Source organism: Rhagoletis pomonella, unplaced genomic scaffold (genome assembly GCF_013731165.1).
Source record: "Rhagoletis pomonella isolate Grant_MI unplaced genomic scaffold, Rhpom_1.0 Rhpom_scaffold_00010, whole genome shotgun sequence".
Lineage (NCBI taxonomy): Eukaryota > Metazoa > Arthropoda > Insecta > Diptera > Tephritidae > Rhagoletis > Rhagoletis pomonella.
The window spans coordinates 31,740,342-31,761,895 of NW_023458564.1; the positions used below are offsets into that span (position 1 = coordinate 31,740,342).

At 37.4% G+C, this 21,554-nt stretch overlaps 1 protein-coding gene and 1 long non-coding RNA gene across 3 annotated transcripts in view; both read left to right on the forward strand.

Annotated features, from left to right (window-relative positions):
• LOC118746234 (ecdysone-induced protein 74EF-like) overlaps positions 1 to 21,554 on the forward strand; it is a 392,873-nt gene that overhangs the window by 200,003 nt on the left and 171,316 nt on the right. The window lies entirely within an intron of this gene.
• Positions 802 to 1,723, forward strand: LOC118746243. Its single transcript, XR_004993816.1, has 5 exons — positions 802 to 856; positions 917 to 978; positions 1,031 to 1,096; positions 1,153 to 1,264; positions 1,321 to 1,723. It is a non-coding gene; the product is annotated as an uncharacterized LOC118746243 (long non-coding RNA).

Sequence of the window (21,554 nt, forward strand, 5' to 3'; positions counted from 1 at the left end):
CGTAAAAACAGTTTGGGTGTTACACCCAGAATGTCCGGTTTCTTTAGGATGAAATCGTCACCGCGATCCGATGAAGGAGCAATGTAAAAATGCCATCGAATCTTACGACATTTATTACAGCTACCATTTGAAGGAAACTCAAAGGCAGTGTACAAAGCAAGGCTGCACGTCTTTTCTTCTCAGTAGTATACAACACATTGCGATCTTGAAATATGCGCCAACTATCGTAAGATCAAACTCCTAGGCAAAACATGTGTATGTGTCCTTCTCCACTTGGCCTTTCCCCTGCTACCATCAGCGGGTTCCGAGTTTCGCTCTCCCTGCACATTCGCATTTTATTGGATTTTCGAAAACATCAATGACTCGGACTTAATCCTTATCAACTTCAGTTAATTCCGAGTTGATCTGGATCAACGCTGCCGTCTGTTTATGCTTTTAGCGTAAGTGGCTTGGAAGATATGAGCGTTAGGGTGCGTTCACACAGAAAGCCGAGCCAAGGTGGAACAAGGCAAAGCTACTGGTGTTTGCACCGATCGAAGCGAAGCGGAGCAAAGTGCAAAAATATTTGCTAGATTTTATTCAAAGGATTAGTTGTAAAATTCGTTTTTGTCTGAATATTTTGATAACTTGTTTACAACCATGATGCAATAATGAAAGGTGTTATACGTTGGCAACTTCTCGCTCTAATCCGCCATCTTGAACTACCTTAGGAGAAACTGTGTTGTTTCTTTGCTAATTTCACTGAACATTTCCCAAAATATTAGAAAAAAATTCTAAACAAGCTACATTGATTCAATTTTCGTTGTTCGTTTTGTTCTTATTCGCTGACATTTGTTTTCTAATTGCTTGAAATTTGGTAAGTATTGTAATAAAACCGATTTATTTTACAAATTAATTATAATTTTGCATTTATTAGGTAATTTCCTTAGTGTTTTCCTGGCCGACCTGTGCTGGTATTGTAATTAAGAGCTAATACACGTAAGTTACAACATATTATTTTGACTTCATTGATGAACCATTCCATTTGCAGCATTCTCTGGTGAACTGCAGCTGCGGCCGAATTTGATTGTGTGCATCATCCTGCAGATATTTTGAAGTAAGTTGGAACCAGCTCTTTGTTATTTCAAAACCTAATGAACCATTTATTCGCAGATTTTGTGGACGCTTCTGTTGTGCTGCGTTCCTGCTCCGCCCGTGTTTTATAGTGTTGCGTCCCTGTTGCGCCTTTGCAATAGTGTGTGCGTTGTGCTTTAGACACGTTGAAGTAAGTTGAAACCAGGTGTTTGTTTGTTAAAAACCTAAAAAGCCATTCATTTGCAGATTGTTTATATGCTTCTGCTGTGCTGCGTTCCTGCTTCACCCGTGTATTAAATTGCAGCGTTCCTGTTAACATAAGCATCGTCGTTTAAGTACAAAACCGCCGTAACTGACATTTGATGCTAAAAATTGGATTTGCTCACACAAGTTCTTGGCTCAATCCTTATCCATTCTTCCTGATACATACTAGCCAAAAATGCGATTGCTTTTTAAAAAAAGATAACCATTTTGAAATATGAGTGTTTTCACTCTCTAGAAAATAATGTATGCAACCTCGCTGGGTTTGCATTATCTTGATACGCGGTTTGGCATTTTACTGATACACGGTTTTGTACTTTAAACGACGATATGTAGATGTATGTACATATATATCACATATATTGACTTAGATATGCATAGACAATTAATGTGTATATAATTTTTTTTATGTTGAAACTAGATATGTATATAGTATGTTATTATTATTATTCGGTTCAAAAAAGTCCTATCTCAAATGAAAATACTTTGAAAATGTGCTCAGATAGGGCGTTTTTGGATCGCCAGATGAGATAGGGTGTTTTTGAACCGAGTTCTGAGATAGGGCATTTTTCAATCAAATTCTAAAATAGGGCGTTTTCCAGCCAAATTTTGAATTAGGGCGTTGAAAAGTTTTCTGATATCGAGTGTTTTCGACCTGGCTGCCGAGATAGGTCGATATTCCACTCAGCCATGGATAAATAGTCGCATTTTTCGGTATATGGAAGACGATTAAACACGATTTGTTATTATATCGATTCTAAAAAATCAAAGGTAATTTTTAGCCACTTCAAACTTGCATATAATAAGACTAAAATTGAAGGGGCTATAAAACTGAGTGCTCAAAAAAATTCTAAGACTTCTGAGAAAAAAATGTGAATTTTGGGTGAAAATTTGTTGTATTTTTTGTAGTTTTCTACGAAGTTTTAAAATTGGGTTTTTATGGGTTTTGTTAGAAATTGAACTTTATTTTTATTGTAAATTCTAAGAAATAAATTAACATGAGAGGGAAATAATATCACTTTGAAATAGGGTTGCTATTGATATGACCGATACTGTATGTATATAATAAATTTTGTACAATTAAAAATCAAAGTGCATTTACTAAAATGAACACAACGTATTAATTATAAATTCTGAAATATATTGTTAATTTCAAAAACAAATAAATAATTTGGATGTACGTGAACTTGGGTAATGTATAATTGTTTATATGATTCCTCAAAGTATCCCTTATATAACACTGTGGAACACAACAAAACCTTAGTGCGAATATATCAGGTTTGATAGCTGTTGGCATACGAATAATGCCTCATACTCAGATTTACTAGATCAATTCGTGTTCTCCGAGAAAAAAAATTTTCACGATCCAAAAATCTGAAAAATCTTTTTTCTCCAAATTTTGAACATTTATCGTTTTTGGCCTATATTTTATGGCAAATACCATACAAAGCAAATATAGGCCAAAAAACGGAGAATTTTCAAAATTTTTAGAAAAGAATTTGGCCGCTATACTCAGATTTTTGAATCGTGAAATTTTTTTTCTCGAGAACACGAATTGATCTAGTAAAACTAAGTATGAGGCATTATTGGTATGGTCAACAGCTATCAAACCTGATATATGCGCACAAGAAGCCCATTTGAAAGAGGGGGACAAAATATCACACGTAAATTAATTCCTCTATTTGGCCTGTACAATATAAGGGAAACATTTAAAATTCACAAGGGATAATTTTCTTAGTGATGCGGCTTATAAAAGGAGTTATATATGCCATACTGTTCTAGCTGGGTATTATCAGCTCAAAAATTTTAAGCAAATTATCATATTCCTGTGAATAAAAACGCGCCTTATTTTATTATTTTAATTATCTACAACTTTATGAGACTACCAAGACATATATATTCCTATTCAGATAATCGGAACGCTGTTGAGAAGGCATAAAATTTAGTACTTTTTCAACTAAAGGGCTTTTTTTCTTCCCGTTTTTCTTGTACTTCCAAAATACAATATTGACCTAAGGTAGTTCGATTTCGGGCTGTCACAACGTACAACACCTTTCATTATTGCATCATGGTTTACAACAGCGTAATGAAGCTAAAAAATTAAATAGAAAATTGAAAATCAAAAACTACTTTGCTTTCAGCTCCAAAACGCTTCTGAAAAAGCTTGCTGTATGAAAACTTTCATATAACTACAGCAATTTGAAAGCTTCACTCAGCTCGGAGCAGCTTCGCACGGCTCGGCTCCGCTTTCTGTGTGAACGTACCCTTACACTAAATGACCACTTTCGATAATGGACTATATAGATATTCAGTCGAGGGATGCACTGTGTGTATATACATATACTATGAATACGAGCATTAGGGTGGTCCAAAAACAATAAAGTCACCCCCTAGGATTGTTCTATATCAAAAAAAGTATACCCCTATTTTTTTATTTTGAAATCAAAAAATATTTAGTCGTCGCTCAAAGCGCTCAAAGTTTTCCATGTATTTTTATATGGAAAAAAAGAAGAATTCTTGAAAATCAATATTTTTCGATTGGAAAACTTTGGTTCTCTTCAGGAGAATTCCAATATTAATATCCAATTGTTTATTTAACCATTTTTTAATACTAACGATTTTTTATTAGTCCCCCCATTGCAATTTTCGGGGTTTTTGTGGGTTTGTGGCGGACCTATAAATTATAGTTGCGATGAAAAAATGCTTAAGTAAACAACTGAGTATTATTACTGGGAATCTTCTGCAGATGAACAGAGTTTTGCGATAGAAATATATTGATTTTTAAGAATTCTATACCATTTCTACGAAAAGTTGCTTGTTCCCCATATAAAATACATGGAAAACTTTGGGCGCTTTGAGCGACCTCTAAATATTTTTTTATTTCAAAATAAAAAATATAGGTATATTTTTTTCAGTATAGAACAATTCTAGGGTGGTGAGAGCATAAAAATTCCGACTTTACTTTTTCACATGCATTTTTGAACCACCCAAATGAGCCTACCTTAAAGATGAAAGATCACACTCTGTAAGTCACCCATTATGCCTGTGCTGGTGTATGGTGCGAAGGCATGGACAATGAAAGAATCTGATGAAGCGGCTCTTGGAGTTTTCGAGAGAAAGATTCTGCGAAAGATTTATGGACCTTTACGCGTTGGCGATGGCGAATGCCGCAGATGATTTAACGATGAGCTGCATGAGCTTTACAACGATATAGACATAGTGCAGCGAATTAAATTTCAGCGACTCCGCTGGCTTTGCTATGTCCTTCGAATAGACAGAAACGCTCCAGCTCTGAAAGTATTCAACTCGGAACCCGCTGGTTGTAGCAGAGGCAGAGGGAGGCCCCCACTGCGGTTGGAAAAGTCAGGTGAAGAAGGAGTTGGCTTCACTTGGCATTTCCAATTGGCGTCAGTTAGCACAGAAGAAAAGCAACTGGCGTGCTGTTTTGGACTCGGCCAAAATCGCTTAGGCGGTTACAGCGCCAATAAAGAATAAAGATGAATAAAAATAATGGACTATATACATTTTTTAAGCGGTTTCGGTACGTGTGTTGCTATATGGGAAATTTCTAGAGCATGGTTTTTGATCGTGAAGAGTGAGCTCTGCAATTCAATCAAAACAGCAGAACTCGCGTCTATAAAAGAGGCTGCACTCTGGCTCATCGAATCTTCTCTTAATCTACCTTCAGTAACTATAGCCAAGCAGCTATCAAGTCACTGGATTGCTGCAAGACATCATCTATAACTGCGTTAGAATGTAGGAAAGTCCTTTACAATCTAGCTTAAAATTCGAATACTCACATCTTGTGGGCCACAGGGTCTTTCAAGGTAATTGTCGGACGTCAACACCTCTCGTACAGAGGGCATACCTCTATCTAACTGTAAGACATGGCTCAGAATATACTACGTTGAGAAGGCAAACAAAAGATGGTCGGAAGAAGCCACGTATGAGACGACACGGCTAATCTGGTCCAGCTTCGACAAGAAAAGATCCTACGCACTCATTCGGTTAGAACGCTCTCTTCTAAGACTGGTGACCGGTATAATTACGGTCCACTGCTTAATGGGAAGGCATGCTAGCAGAATGGGTTTTGCGGCTAATGACTTCTGTCGTGGTTGCCGCGACGAAGATCAAATCGAGAGTGTGGAGCACTACCTCTGTCACTGCCCCGCCCTCAGCCCTCATGTGGGCGATAAAACGCTCAATTCACCACCACCGTTTTGTCTGTCTCGCCGATCTAAGTGAAGCAGGCATTTACGAATTCTCGCGCTTTCTAAACCTAACCAACTGGTTCCACATCTAGATGAACGGACGGGTTCGAATTCGAGCTCCCAATTGGTATCAATTGGACCCACTGGGTCTAAGTGTGCCTCTCTCCTAGGTTGGATGAAGGCAGCCGCTTCGACCTAACCTAACCTAGGAAAAGCTACCGTACAGCACACTGCGACCGTTCTTTGAAGTTTTGGCAACTGCCTATACAAGTAAATTCATGTGCGTAAAAAGGCTTCAACTCTAAAGCTTCCTGTTGCCTGATGCCAAATTATTATATATTTTTGCAGGAGTTCAACGGAAATCAAAATAACTTTTGACGCCGTATCTTGATTTACATGTATGTATGTATGCATGTAGGTCTGTTTTATGCTCCGCATACGCATGGGGAGCTACAAAAGATCAGGCCACACCTCCAGATATTTCGTCTATGTACATATGTATGTGGTAAATTAACCAATACATTCATAAAGCTAGCATACATACATACATACATATGTGGAATGGAAGTAAGTGAACATGATATAAAAATAAATTCACGAATGGCTGCAAACGATCATTCACCAACCAAATGCAGCGCAACATATTTTTTGAAATTCATCTGTGTGGCCTGACCGCCAACCAATCGCAGCGTAACAAATTTGAGGGCCATGGAGAAAGACTCTCAGTTGGGACAGAATGTTCTCATATCTTAATGTACACAATCGTATGCGTACACAAATACCTCTCAAGGAAAGTGTTCTTGTTGAGAAGTTTCCGGTTCACGTTTACGTGCATACATACATATGTACATATATATAGCGCACGTTCTTCAAAAGTTTATTAATTCAAAAATTGTCAGTTTTGATATTATGTACTTCTTCTTCTTCTTTATTGACGCTTCAACGGCCTAAGGGATTCTGGCCGGGTCCTGTGGCGACCCGCATTGTATACTTTCAGAGCTGGAGCGTTTTTGTCCATTCTACGACATGGCCAAGCCAGCGCACAGTGGGCAATTTTGTATGGAGGTGGGGAATTAATAGGGAATATGTAAATATTAGGTCAAGGATGGATGGTGTGGATGATGGGCTGAATCTGACAACAAACACGTCCTTTTTTCATATAAGTGTAATTTCCAGAAATATGGAGGCGCGGAATTGATTTCTAATTGAAGAAAAAATTAATAAAACTTAGGAAATAAGAAGGCCAAAAATGGACGGTGCACAAAATTGGTAAAATCGCACAATATTCACGTCCATTTTTCATATAGTAGAAATACGAAAACTAAAATATTTTAAAAAGTCCGCTCAATTATTGCTTTAAGTCTAAGAACTATGTGCAGATAAGTTGCGTCTTGAAAATCTTCGAAAGCTTTAATAAATAATGAAAGTTTAAAATTCAGTCTGGATTTATGATTTTTATGTATAGAAATTTTTATGAACAAGCGTAAATCAATAAATACAGTTATGTTATGCCGAATTTCCACTAAGCATTGAAATGACAAAAAATGTATGCCCTTTAGAAAAATTCCATGTGGAAATGAACTTAATGACTAGTGCTCGGATTTTTCTGCAAATTGAATATGCAAAATATATACAAAATGTAGATATTCAAAAATTATGCAAAATATATTAAAAAAAGTTTATGAAATTTACCTAGTTAGATATCCTAAAAAAAGATTTTTATTCAACAATTTAAATAACACCTAAGAAACAAGACCGAAGCCGCTTGCACTTGTGCCCATGTTATTAAGATTTCAGATAAAATTAATCAAGTTTTGTTAAACGCATGTCTTGAAATTTATTAATAACTTGTATTTAGTTAACTCCTTAAACTACTTTAGTAGTATCTGTGGAAAATCGTCAGCATTTGCGACAGGGGCACGGATTCCGCAGGCCCCAACCATTGCCAAGTCCCCAGCGGCATAGACCAGGAGCGCATCCTGGAGAAGAGTGGGGAGGTAATGTCAATCCTCTCTTCTTCAAAGTCGGAAGAGGACCATTCTCTTGCAAGGGATGTGGGTCGAGAAACAGCTCGCTGCCAACGACCCTCCAATGACGGAGTTGGGAGATGAGAAGAAGGAGGAAGTAACGAAGAGCGGTACGCGAGCACTGTCGCTGCACTCAGTAAGCGGCCCGGTTCTACGGACATTACCCCAGAAGCCAGTGGAATCTTGGTGGATGCACCGACATCCAAATCTGCTGGCGAACGTTGCAAGCGAAGGAAAACTTCGGTGACACCCAGCAATGCCTACCCCAATACCTCTTCGAGTCATTTCCCGATTCCGATCAGCCAGACAGACCTCTGGCGCCACGAAACCCTTGCCTAATCCAAGGGTAGAATTGATGCAAGGGTCGGTCGAGGCAGAACTGCCCTTGAAGCATCAAAGCCTTCAAACTACGTCTGGAGGCCAACTTATTGTGAGCCCGTAATGGGGATCATTGCCGTAATGGGGAGGGCGAATTAGACTCGGCTGATGACTACTGCGGAAATTAAACACTACAAGATCCATCTGATCCGGCCCGCTATTGCCTCCGGAACTTTAGCCGATGCTCGTACATAAGACAGGGATGAAACCATTGTGGTGAAATGCCTCTCCAAAGATAACTGGGATTGACTCAAGGCTGTGGAGCAAAGAATACCGTGCACAGGGGGAACAGGCTTCACTGTCTACAGTGCCAATTACGAATGGGAGAGCGAATTACGTGCCATGGGAACGTAGCATAATTCGCTCTGCGAAGAGGGCCCCTTTTAAAGGAAACTGCAGCGGGATTGAAACTTTGAGTCAAACGGCTAGGCTGGTAAAAGGTCTGAAGAAGGACCAAACCACAAAACTGCGTTCGCTCAAGATGCCCGATAGCTCCTTAATGGAGACTAGGATTGAGACACTCTCTTTTCTTGACTCACTCACTTTTTAAAGACTCACTTTCTTGAAAATCAGGTGACTGTTGCGCCTTCCTCTCCCTCGGCTGGTGAGGATGGGTTTGCGAGAACCACAGTGTCAAGGTGCAACTGGTTTGTTGCTAGAACTGTGGCTAATGAAGATGCCCTAAGATATGCTATTGAGTCTTTTGACAGTCTCAAATCGCCCGGTTCGGGTGTTATGCTTTAGATGGCAACCTTGAAAAAGATTTTCGTAGCGTCGCTTGCACTTGCTTACATACCACAACGTTGGAGGCTGGTTGATGTCTCCTTTACACCTAAGGTTGGTAAGGAAGAAGCTGCAGGCCTAATAAATATGACATCCTTCATGCTAAAATGTCTGGAAATGCTAGCAGAATTGCGCATTCGTATGGAGGCGCTCTCATCACACCCTATATTTGCATCAACATGCCTATCAGACGGGGAAGTCCTGTGAGACGGATTTGCAAAATCTGGTTTCCAGAATAAGCGATGCCATGAATAGGCTTAGAAATGGCGGCGCACATTTGGAAATGAGCGCAATTAATTCAAACTGTGGAAGATTTTCAAGGTGCAAATTATTTAAAAAAATGTACAGGGACGGCGTCCTAAATACCATTACTACATAGATGACTTACTAACTAGTAATTTTTAGCAAAAAAAAAACCGATTTCAACTCCCATATAAAAAAAAAAATATATATATATATCTCATGATCCGCTGATCGGATCTTAACCAGATTAGTATGGGACCACCTCTGAGACACTACATTTGCGATGCAAAAAGAATTATCGAAATCGGTTGACGTGGTCCAAAGTTATGCGGTAACATACATAAAAAAAAAAAAAAAAAAAAAAAAATATTCCGACGAACTGATAACCTCCTCCTTTTTTGGAAGTCGGTTAAAAAAAGCGAGTAAGATTAATTTTGCAAGTAATTAGCTCGAGAACCAAGACATAAAATGTATATAAATATAGTATGTAAAAGTTTTGAACCATTAATAAGTGATTTGAACATTAGTCTTAAACTTTTATATAAGTTATATAAAAAGCCATACTATACCGTGTTGAATGAAATATTAAAAGTTGATGTAAGTTTGTTTGATGTGTGACAATATCACTCTGAAGAAAAAACTCTATATTATTGCGGTTTTGAATAAAGAAAGTAATATAAAGTGCTTGCCATCACTTGCCTCCGCTGGTCTTTTATCATTGATGATTCCTTAAAGCTTGCGGATCAATACTAAACGATTTTTTGGCTGCCTATATCTACCCCTTTTATAAGCGAGGAATAAATTAACAAAAGTCTTCAATAGGAGTTATTTTTTTGAACAAATATGTTTGTTGGAGAATTCCTAACCAGTAGTTTTTCTTTAATGGTGGTCAATTCGTTTTGAATAGTGGGTGGCAAGTCGCAAGGAATGTCAAGTTTGATTTACGGGACCAAGGAGTTGTGGAATCGCAGCCATCTTGAAAACAAGGGTGGTCAAAGGTTTTCTACAACAGGGAGTCGGTAACGTCGATAACTATGTTTAACCGGAGATTAGTGTTAACCAGACGTTGAGTAACCGGCCCTTAATATGCTTAATTTGTTAAATGGTCCATCAAGTCGATTGACCGTGTATGTTCTTGTTGTGTGATTGTACCAGCTGCTGGTGCGACTTCAAAAAATATTTGAAAATTGTATGAGATTGTACCAGCATGCTGGTGTCGTGAGCGGTGAAATTAGCTAAATTTTTTAAGTAAAAAGTATTTTGGCGGAAATTTCTTGCACTATATGAGGCAAAGCCGTGTTTGTGGAAGATTAAGTTCGCGATATTGCAGTTGGGAATTTAAAAAAAAAACACAATGTTTAACAAAATGGTAGAAAAATTATGAAATTTCGGCTCTAATTATTTCGATCATTCCTCGACCTCTTTTGTAAAGAAATAAATATTGTACCAGCATGCTGGTAAGTTATATACTTCGAGCCTAATGGTACAATCACTTAATGAAGCTAGCAAGCTGGCGTCGTATATTTCCCCTTTTATACAAAAAGGTTTTTGGTAGGATAAAATATTAGCTTTTTTCCAGAGTTCATTGTTCGTCTATATCATTACTTATTGAAAATGTTTGTGTGTATACTTATATATGTATATGTAAGTAAAATAATTTAGCTACCATTTTTAGCCACAACGACTTTTTTTAGCTCTTTTTTAGCCCTTTTTTTAAAGGAATTTGGCTACCACTAAAAATGGTTCGCGACAGCACTGACGCTGATAGCTGTATAAACTTCCGTTTACACAAGACAAGATAATTGAGAATATAAACTATCTTCGAAAAGTCAAACAGTTGAGAGAAGTGCGAATATATTAGTAAGAAAGTGTGAATGTATATTGCTAATTTATCTGCAAAAGTGGCCTGTGTGAACCCCAAGTACGTGGCCATAAAGAACAGCTGATTTTTGATTCGGAGATTTTTATACACTACTTGCCTCCGTCGTCGGCGTCTTTCTTTCAGATATTTGGCACTTAGTTCGCGTGTGTTGTCGTTCCACCAATGTACTTTTCTGCGGCATGTTTCGCCACCTCTCCTTGACTTAGCTGCGTCGCAGGCTGTAACGAGGTGTGCCCTGAGATTAGTAGCTGCTTCTGTTGCGGAGCTTTCCACTCTGGCATGGTTTAGAGATTTCGTCATGACCAAACTATAACGATTTCTGTCAAGTGCCGCTTGTTTCCAACCAGGGAGGTGTTTGCTTCTCCCTTTAGGATTCGCGCCCCGGTTTTCTTTTCCCTCTACTAAGTCAACGATAATGGCTTGGTGGTCACTGTGTGTGTAGTGTTCGCTGACCATCCATTTAACGAGCTTGATCAGTGAGTTCTTCGTGAGCGTGAGGTCGATGATAGACTCTTTACTGTTCCGGCAGGAATTGATGATTCCTCCACAATTTGCCAGTGCTAAACCTAGCGAGCCAAAGGTTTCAAGTAGAGCTGTACCCCTGGTGTTTGTTTTACGACTACCCCACCTTGTCGCGCAAGCATTTAAATTGCCTGCCATAATTATTTGGTGCCTGTGTATTGCAGTTTCAACTACCTTATCCAGGAGCTCTTGGAATTCCTGGCGATTCCAGCTAGGAGCTGCAAACCAACTACATATGTGGCATCCTTTGGTTTGAACCCAGGAAGTTCTTACGCCCACCGGCTGGCTATGCTTTCTGGAATGGGTACGTAGCGCACGCCCATCCTCCCACTCGACGTGTTATATCTATAGCCCAAGTACTTCCCGTAGAATTTTTTTAGTTTTCTGAAATTATAGCTGCGTCTAATAGGTCTCATACTGAATCTTTAATAACCGCTTGTCTGCAAGCAGAATACCTGGTACTTCCTGTTATATGGCCGCTTTGCACTTCGTTTCCCTGCTGGTGTTTTGATGCACTCCTTGGCTGTATGACCTTCCAAACCACACCTTCTGCATAGTTTTGATCCATCCTCGTTCTTACTTTCTTTAGCCATATCGCCGAATTCCCGGCCAGTTTGTCAGATTATTTATGTATGTACATATGTGTATGTACAATATTACACATTTAAAAAGGCCATTTGCTTAATGCACTTAAGCGTGTACAGAAAAATGCTTAAAATCCCGAAAATATTTCAATGATTTACGCCAGAATACATTTCTAATTGCGCAATCACCGCAATTTTTCAAAATATTTACGTTTAAACAGATTTATTTATTTAAGAACATATTCAGCGCTTTAAATTCATTACGGGCCAAGGAAGAGGCTAACGTTTGTTTCAATATCCCCAGCAATAATATGCATTGAAAATAATAAATGTTACTTTTAATCCTCTGTCTTCGAAATGAAATGTAAAAATAAATGATGCATATTTGCAAAGGTGACACAAATACAACCTTACAAATAAATATACATACAGAAGTATAAACGTACACTTCAACTCACTTAATATTTGCTCACATACATATGTATATACGTATCTGTGCCCGTTAGTTAAAACAACTTAAGTGACTCTAGAAGGTTTGGCTTTGAATTAAAAAATAATAACTTTCTACTACTAGGGCAACTTAAACTACACCTTTAGCTGGTTAATCGTTATAATGTTGTTAGGAATCCCACTGAAATATTGCTTTAAACGGAAAATGGTCTATCTCAAATTAAGCTACTTTAGTTGATGGCCACACCTATATGTATACATATGTACCAGGATTGTTGCGAATATTCGCATTCGCCTTCGCAACCGCGGAGCTTCCGCATTAATTTTAACATTCGCATTCGCAATAATCAATGCGGAGCTTTTGCGAATGCGAATGTTGTGCAAGTGCACCGATAAAACGTATATCTAGCAAACAAAATGACAAATTGTAGCCAATATTTTTTGCCTGTGGTCGTTGGAGTATTTGTGTAACAAAAGTGGTCAAATGTCATATTTATCAACTTTGATAAAAATGTCTTTAAACTTATTTAGAGAGTTCACAAGGTGTTGTATACTGTCGTACTGTTGTATGTCATAAACTTTAAACGGCTAAAACTATATTTAAAGAATTCGCAAGCTAACATAAAAGTTTTATTATGAAATTTGACACAATTAAAAAATAGTTGGTGGTGATTTCAAGTCATCTAAACATTTATTTAGCCGTTAAAAACTTTACAACATACAACAATACGACAAGTACGACACCTTGTGAACCACCCAATTATTTCTTAAGCTATAAGCCCGAGCAGTTATAGAAGTTCCCACTTCTACTTGACCTTTGACGAACGTCAAAGAGAACATAGTCCTTTTAATAATATACATTTTTTGTTTTCTCTTCTTTAAATACCTGCATATCTTTCTTTATTTAAAAACATTAATTTTGTTTACTTGTCGGGCAGTATTTTTTTCATAGATAAATATGTACATTGGATACTTGCCTAAAGGCCTCTGTGGTAAAACTCTCCCCCTACGTCTCCCTTCTTTGATATTTAAAGTGAAAGAGTAAGGTCCTACAATAGGGATTTCCAGCAAAAGTCTTCAACATTTAGATATAAAGAGAATCGATGCTGAAATATTTAAAAAGCTATAGGTCTGACCTTTAATTAGGTAAGAATTACGTAACTATCTGAAACCCTCATCATTCGTGATTCCAATAATTCAAATGCTTACAAAAAAACGGGGTGCTTTTTTAAAAAAATAACAATATTCTGATCCGATTCGGCTGGCATCCAGGATCTTAAAAACATAATTTAGTTCAAAATTTTCATTCCTATAAAATAATAATTTATTTTCCATATCCATCTATCTAGATCGCTATAAGCAAACCAGTCGCAGAAGAAACCATTAAAAATGAATTACAAAAACTAAAATCGAAAAACTCTGATGACATTACAAGTTCCCCAAATTCTGAAACTGCCAAAGGAATGAGAATGAAGAATTATTTTTAAAAAGCTTCAGAAAAACCTGACACATCTGGTTTGGTTTGTAAGCGCTTTTTAAACAACGATCTCACCATTATGCTAAATTCTTCAAGTGAACATGAAAGTCAGGAGGATACATCCGACATTTGCAGCCCCGATGCAATTCTCATTACTTTTTATTAAATAAATTTTAAATTTTTAAATTCAAGTACTAAATAAAATAAACATTATTAAAAATTACTAACTTTAAAATTTTTTTATTTACCTAAATAACTTAGTTTACTACCTGGTTATTTCTTAAAAATACTTGACATCCGCATTCGCATTCGCATCCGCGGATGTCTAAAATTTCACATTCGCAACATCCCTAATATGTACTTACGTACAAAAGTGGTTGTAATCTATGTAAATATGATGAGAATCTGTGTAAATATACGGTTCAATTTTTGAGCATGGGCCTAGCACTCTGACAAAAGAGCAGATGAGCTCAAGCAACGACTTGCTCTGCACGACAAATTTTGTGTGTAAAATTGCACACAATAGGAGAGGAAACTGGTTACCTCTCTTTATATGCGTAAATTTAAACAAAAAATTTTTAGAAAAAAATTTAAACATTTTATGTATAAACTGTGATTTTGTGAATAATAAATCGTTACCTAAAGGTGAAAAGGTGCCAAGTTCATTTCTCGATTTTATTCAGGAGAGACGAAAAATCGATGTAGTTTGGCATTATCTGTCATTCTGCCTCAACAACTGAATTTTGAAAAAAAACGTGGACTTGGCACCTTTTCACCTTTAGGTAGCGAAATGTTTAGAATTAAAAAAAAACAAATTTGAAATTTGCTCTACGCCAGGTAAAAGTAAAAAAGCAGTGTTTTATTAATTAACACGGTGTGTAAATTTGTATTCATTAAGAGAGGAAACTGGTTACTTCTCTTGATATGTGTAATTTTAAACAAAAAATTTGTATAGTGTATATATATAAAAAACATACATACTTGTGTACACATGTGTTTTGTGCATACATACCCTGCAGAAAAAAATTATCAATTGATAAACAATAACCAACTTGTAGTTAGCTGCTTTGCGGGATGTCTATAAAATATATAACTTGTTGTTAGCTACAAAAATCTAACTTGAAACTAGTTGAAAAGTAATGGAGGAATAATGCAGACGCAATCCGGAGATTATTTTCTTTAAACAAGTTTCTATTGAAATGTCCTCATACAAGTTTCACTTTGAATACACTTTCTTTCTGCACTTCACAAATACTTTTTCGAATTGAGAACAAATAAAAGGCAGATCGAAATTTTATATTATCATTTTGAAGTTATGTCTGACGTAGGTTGAATATGGGACCACCTACAGCAGCAAATTTTTTTTTATCAAATTTAAAAATTACAATAAAAACCCTAAATAGAAAAAATTAATAAAACAAAATAAATTTCCTTGCGCCAAGACTTTAACCTGGGACCACGAGAGTGCCTTGCTCTGTCGGCCATTACGACTGTTGGAGCGCCGCGAACAGAAAGGCATACTTATACTTTTCACGGGAGATGAATTGGCAGACTATCTCATCAACTGGTATGATGCTACTAGTATTTCTACTAGTATTTCTACTAGTTCACATCGCCATGTTAAAAATACCAGTCGCTAACATTGGATAGAACGTGAACTAGCTGGGCTGAAACGCAATCTGGTAGAATTCTAGTTCACAACTAGTAGCTTTCCCTGCAGGGATATTTTGCTCGACTCATACAATCCGATCTTCTTATAATGGAAAGAGCTGCCATTGACGAATGCGTAAAATATATACATTTATGCGTACATACATATGTATGTACATATGTATTGCTTTGTTTATTTGTATGTATATTTAAGACTGCGTGTAAATGTAGCGTGAACCCACAGCGGAACACATTAAGCTATTTTGCAAATTTGTTTAATATTTTATTTATTTAGAATAGGATTAAAAACGACTTGAGGTGTTCTATGTGGGCCAAAAACCTGCCGCTAATAGTTTTAAAAATTAGAATATTGCCAACGGAAGTTTTTAGAAAACAAAGAGAAATCTCAAAGCACAATAAATAAATGTGTGTACACACCATAAAATTAGTTTACTTTGATTTATATGAATGCGGTTTGTTTATTGTGCAAACCATACGTAAAAAGTTAATGCAAATTCTTTTCCGACTTTTTTATTTAAATTAGAAGTTAAGAAAATGTTTATGGTATTTATATGTAAGTATGCAGCAACGGTGTACTGTTATGCACGTACATCCGTAATCATCTGCAACAAAGCTTCATAATTCTAGTAGGAAATGGCGAGAATTAGGACGAGTAGGTCAACAAAAGCTTGGTTACATTTAAAGGACATTATTTTCACCGACTGGTTTGCTTGCTCACCTGCTGTTCGTCTCATCGAGGGTCTCTGGGGGTGGATGGCCCATTTTACGAAAATTTCTCCAATTTAATTATGTTCCGGTATTGAAGCCCAAAGCCCATTGTCGTGAAAATTTGGGATTTGAAACCCCCAGCAATGCAACGTAATTAAACCAGCTTAGGTTAAAGTGGTTCCCCCAGGCACACTTGGACGCCTAAGAGACTTTCCTTTGTGATGATTATGCGGCTTATTTTGATACCTGAGATCTTAGGCTTAGTTAAGAAGCGCGAGCGAAAATGTTTACATCTTAGCCACGTACGGTGATATTTGGTACCTATTCTGTGCCAATAAATAAAAAATATGTGACATGAGTTCGGATTTAGAGGGGTTCTTGAGGTCGCTTAATTCGAATCTGAAGTCAAAATATCAAAAACCAAAATGGCCGATCCAATATGGCACCTAAAATATTAACACAATACTTTTGTTAAAAAAAAAAAACAATAGTTGCGTTTCCTAACTCGCAAGAAGTTGCAAGAATTTGCAGTTTTACCACAGAAATGTTTAGCCAAGGATCCAGTGTATATCCATGTGCAACAATATTGCCCGACAAGTAAAAAAAAATACTGTTTTTAAAATTTTTGTTAGAAATGAATTCTCTAAAGGGGCCCATTTGAAATTATTGAAACGAATATATGTAACATCAAGCAAATCACGAAAATTTGGTTAAGAATTACAGTGCACACTTTCTTCTTCTGTGTCTAGTAGTTTTTTTTTTAAGATTGGTCCAAAAAAAACATAATAAATAAAGAAAGAAACCAATGCAGGTATTCAAAGTACAGAAAAAAATATTATTAAACAGACTATGTTGTCTTTGACGTACCTCAAAGGTCAAGTAGAAGTGGAAACTTGCATGACTGTCCATTGATATCTCGGTTATATAGCCTACGAAATAATAGGGCGATTCATCAAAACGCGCAAATGCCTCGTAACCATGTAAACCTTGTAAACTTACTTAATTTTGTATGAAAAATCTAATTATTTCCGAGGTTTACACAGTTACGAGGGATTTATGCGTTTCCATGAATACCCATTATATGTTTAACGACATTTTTATCAAATAGTGGATACAATTTGTCATTTTGTTTTTCCAGATATACGTTTTATCGTTGCACTTGCACAACATTCGCATTCGCAAAAGCTCCGCATTGATTATTGCGAATGCGAATGTTAAAATTAATGCGGAAGCTCCGCGGTTGCGAATGCGAATGCGAATATTCGCATCGACCCTGGTCTGAAGTACTTCGTTCTTCTTCGATTTGCATTTCGAATGGGTACCTCACTAACACGAGAAGACTGCCTCTAAAATCGTGTTGATTCGCTCTTTGACAGAGTGATTGTTAAGTTCCAAAGAATAAGTAGTATATACACGTGCGCGAAGCTGCTGCGCTTGTTACGAGAACAGCCCAGCCAGCAAAAAATCCGAAAATTAATCCGAAAACGGGAAGAAAAGTGGAGGAAACGCGGATTAGGTCTACAAAAGTACCGAAAGCGGTTGTGAAAAGGGTACGTTTTCGGCTATTTTTCTGATTCAATTTTACGTTGACAAAACGTACTGGGCAGCTACGCTTAAGAGCGAAATATCCTTTTGCTACAAGCTATTTGTATTGTGTATGGGGTCTGACGAGCCGCTGAAGATAATTTTAATAAAAATCAAAATTTTTTGATTTTCTGGCCGCCATGTTGAAGTTGATCAAACCGCTTGCGTTGTGCATGGAAAGTCTAAAGAGTTTGCCCGCACCACTAGTATACTCTAGTCACTAGCGGCACCCCAGGCATACGCTCACCCACTTTCGGAAGGCCTGGTTTATGGTATGATGAACTCGAATGAATTCAAATGAAATAATGCAGTTCTCCTTTCAGGTAGTATGTTACGAAACTATTGATGGGCGGCATGAATATGTATATATACAATTTCATACTATTTTTTATTCATGCGGCCCAATGTGTCAAGATTCAAATTTGTATAAGGAAAAGCGGCACCTCAGATGCTAGGATTGCACATAGTTACAATATTACTTTTAACTTTTGTAGCAAACTTTTAACTTTTTTGTAACAAATTTCGTGGAGAACTGTAAAATGCAAGGCAGGATTTTCTGGCTTCTATTAGTTGTAAAAGCCGGCTTTATACTAGTAAAAGCAGAAAAAATTGCATAAACCCGGTACTTGTTTATTTACAATTTGATTATAAATACATACATGTATACTTACCTACTTGCGGATTCAGTGATAACACACACTTTAAAACATATGTGAATGCATATGAGTAAGTGTATTTTTACGTTCCTATGCATTTTATTAAGGAGCATTGCATGTTGCTAAACATTAGCACTATGAAGAGTAAATTTCTCCCTGCACTCGCTTGCGCCAAGCGAATAGAATGCACATGCACACGCCCAAATAAGTTTATAACTTCATAGTGTAAAAATTTAGATTACATGTGCTCTCGTAAATTTAATGGTTTTTTTTTTGTGTTGTAATCAAAAGCAGATTGCACAGCATTACTGCACTTTGATGCGGTTGCATCGCTCCAACTTCAAAACTAACAACACTTTGTTGCCTGAATGTCTGGCGCGATCAAAGCCAACAGCATTTTTAGTAAGAGAAGGAAACAACACTCAAAAGTGGTTCTGAAAAAAAAAAAACTTAATTATTATTTTATTTGTTTACAAATGCAATTTTATACTTTCAAAATATTTACGATCATGATCTACCACCAACGAGCAGCAAAGCGCTGCACTCAGCGGGAGGTATAGTACTAGGGTTATCGGTTTGGTTTTCGATGCTGCAGTCATGTGGCATATAATGCTACTGCGGTGTAAATAGGGATTTCTGTGATGCTCCTTGTGTTTAAACTAGATATGGGCGCGATACTAAATATTCAATCCCAATCGCGCCCTTCGCGACATTACATTTTAGGTTCCCAGCCAGCCCAGTGCGACGTCCTATGGGTCCCAACATCTATCACTAAATACAATTCACATAGGTTTTAAATTAATTTTAAATGATATTCATGCTTAACTATTTTTTCTCTAATATTTTACTTTTGTCATACTGAAAATCTGGCATCGCCTGGTTATTCTGTTTTGCTTTGCCGTTCGTTTTGGTCGCAAAAGAACGCTAAAAATTGCTTATTTCATATGTTTTTAAGGAAGATTTTCTGAATTTTGAGAAGTTGCAGGTTTTATCGGGAGTATTGGGCACGTCCTAGCCATTTTTAAAATAGTGCCCCGCGGGGTCCGATATCCCGCGCCAGTTTGAAGAATAATTTTCAAATTTGATTTTTTTTTTAATTAACCTTTTATGAAGGTTCATTATATTTTCATATAAAATTACATTTTCTAGGTTATTTCGTCCAAATTTTGCATGACTAAATAATATTTTTTTTTTAGATATTCAAAGATCGACCACCTTAATGTGTACTGCACATGAAGTGCAAAACCACCTGCTTACTCACATAGAAATATAAAAATCTCCAATTGTGTTCTTAGCCATTTACATATATCTCGAAAATACGTGCAGATGCACTTAATCGCACAAACCCCATGGGATCATAGCTACATATGATTAATTCTAATCTACTTTTATAAACAGGCAAACGATAAACACGTCCAGATTTAATTGAAAAAATATGCTTTAGATTTTTAAAACAAGCAATTTTAAAAATAGTGGAAGAAGGACGCGATTGTAAAGCACATTTGCACATACATATGTTTGTGGATACATACCTATCGCAATCGCCACCATAATCGACTGGCTAAAAAAGATAGGCCTTTCTCTAGTCGAGGAGAAAACAGAAGCGGTTTCAATAAGCAGCCACGAGAAGGCAGAAACCGCTTCTTTCACGGTGGGTAGGCACCTAATACTATCAAAAAGGCAGATACGCTACTTGGGTGTGATACTAAACTTTGTCGCACAAGCAGAATAAATTTCCAATAAAGCCCTGATTCCAAAATGTACACTGCTCTTAGCAGAATGCTCCCAAATATCGGTTGACCAAGGAGCAGCAGATGGAATGTACTTACAAGAGTGATTACGCAGCACCAGTGTGGGTCGACTCTTTGAAAGTCAAGGCGCACCGAAAACACTACAGTGCTCTACAGAGACTGTTCGCACTCAGAGTTGCTTTTGCGTGCAAGACGACATCAGCGGAAGTGACAATGGCGTTTGCTGGTATGATACTGATTCCGATTCAAGCTGAAGAATCCGCGCGTATCTCAATGTGAAGGGAAAGCCGCACATAAACAGATACAGAAGCCGCTTCTAATAAAGTAGAAAGAGCCGTATCCATTCGAAACGGGACAGAAGTACCAAGGAAAGACGGACATACACCCTGATTCCAAACCATGAAAATGTATCAGTAAAAAAGTATAAATGTATTACTATTGTATCTGCAAAATGGACTTGTGTAAACCCCAATTACACGGCCATAACAGCTGATTTTTATTTGCAGGCGTAACAACTTCATTGTGGCGTAGCTCTTCACATACCTTTCCGGTCTTGACGTACAAGTACCCATTCTGACGGGGCAATAAGTTGCTGCTCGTGGGACGCATTATAAATATTTAATAATACTATCGGTACATGTCGATAGTTAAGACTATCGATAGTTTTCCACCTCTAGTAAGCAGAAACACTGAGATGGTGGGAAGAAACACCAAACTAGGATGGGGACCTCGCACCCTGGCGTCTATTGAGAGCCAAATCTCTTCGGGCAAGGCGGCATAACCAAAGATGCAGATCAGCCCCTATAAATGAAGATCGTCCAAAAAGAGTACAAAAGTCTTAGGCGGTGTTTTCGAAAAGATATACGGAGATGAAATGGATGGATGTTGATGAAACAAAGGCCGCCGGTCCGGAACTTGTACCAAACAAAGCTCTTAAACTTACAATAAATAAAAATCCGTATGTATTTTCCCACACCCTAAATCTGTGTCTCCAGGAGGGAATTTTCGCAGAACCATGGAAGAAACAAAATCTCATACTACTACCAAAACCAGGCAAGCCTGCAGGTGAACCAGGATCATACCGCCACATCTGTCTTCTCGACACAATGGGAAAGCTTTTGGAGAAGATTATCGTAGCTCGGCTGATAGTCTTCACCAAATCGATTTCCGCACAGGGCGATCAACACTAGACGCGTTAAGTCCAGTAGTATCGATGGAGGGAACTCAGGCTACCAAAGGAAAAAGGAGGGAAAGTGAGCGTTAATAAAAGCTTTGTAATAACCATCTTTTTT